The following is a 1,431-nucleotide window of genomic DNA, read 5'->3' as shown; positions in this document are numbered from 1 at the left end:
CAGTCACTCAGTGTGTGTACCAGTCACTCAGTGTGTGTACCAGTCACTCAGTGTGTGTACCAGTCACTCAGTGTGTGTGTAGAACACAGAAAGGTCCTGATGCAATGTCTCACTGTGCAAGAAGTTTCGTGAAAGAAAGCAGCGTGGATCTCTCAATTTCTGCTATGGTACCAGACAGGCTGGAGGTATCAGTGCTGTTGTTTTTCTGGTTCTGGTCTTGTAGTTCCTGCAGCTGTTCGCGTACACGTAGTAGTACATGTGCCACAGTCGTGAACCTGCACATACAGAATAGGCAGACACAGGAACACATAACACCAAGTTTGTTATTAGGTATAAACTGCGACAGCCAGGACAGAGAATACACAAAGTTTCTTTCTCAACATGAAACTTGAAGAGCCAAGGTAGCCCTAATAAGTTCTGACCACTTCTGGAGACGGTCCAGGCTGGTGTCAACTGGACTTCCAACGCATGCCTTCCGCTGCCTGCACTTCCACTCCGGCAGCTCCACCTCTGTGAGGGTCGCCACCATCTGCTGCGCTGTGTTTAAAATGTTCACTATCTGCTGCAGCACCACCTGCAACACACACGAAACACAGCAAGTGTTACGTACTTTACTGAATGGGTGGAGGTCTAGTTAAGCTGCTTAAACAACAACCCCTTACTAACCATGTCAAGACTGTTGATGAACCATTATATCAAGAATCAAAAAATAGAATACATATACATACTATTCACAGTACACACAAACACACATTTGACAATTTACTGATAGGAAGATTGGGGGAAGAAAATCAAATATCCAGATTTCTTAACCAAATACCTCGATATCCATATTATAGTGTTGACAATTGGTGTTTTCACAAAATATGCACACAATTACTTTTTCTTTTTTGATAAATAATCAGTTATGTGGGTAAAGGCAAATAGCACAGTCTGGTGTGTTCAGGAAATGACATCACTTTACTGTAATGCAGCCTTTAAAACCAGGAAAAGACACCACTTAATATTATAGATATGCAATATTAGGATATTACAATATCCAAAATCTAAGACAATATCTAGTCTCATATATTGAAATCCATATAATAGCGATATATTGCCCAGCACAAATCAAGATACTCTTGACCAAAATACCATGATGTTGATATTGCTACAATACTGCAGGGTTGACTATGGAAAAATATAAAAATATTTTCACAACTTGAGATAAATTATCAATAATGTGGTTTCAACGACTAAGTGGGTAAAGGCAAATGATAGGACAGCTAGGCAAGACATCACTTCACTGTAAAGAAGCCTTTAAAACCAGGAAAAGACAACACTTATGCTATATTAACTCATATGTATCAATATAACATCTATATATTTTTTTTTATTTTATTTAACCTTTATTTGACCAGGAAAGTCCCGTTGAGGTTAAGAACCTCTTTT

General features: G+C 38.9%; 1 protein-coding gene across 2 annotated transcripts in view; it reads right to left on the bottom strand.

Annotated features, from left to right (window-relative positions):
• The window catches only part of stat4 (signal transducer and activator of transcription 4), a 28,531-nt gene that overhangs the window by 4,320 nt on the left and 22,780 nt on the right, over positions 1–1,431 (bottom strand). The window lies entirely within an intron of this gene.

Source organism: Etheostoma cragini, chromosome 11 (genome assembly GCF_013103735.1).
Source record: "Etheostoma cragini isolate CJK2018 chromosome 11, CSU_Ecrag_1.0, whole genome shotgun sequence".
Taxonomy (NCBI): domain Eukaryota; kingdom Metazoa; phylum Chordata; class Actinopteri; order Perciformes; family Percidae; genus Etheostoma; species Etheostoma cragini.
Note: the sequence above shows the minus strand (reverse complement) of the source record. Positions and strands in the feature narration are given on the sequence as shown.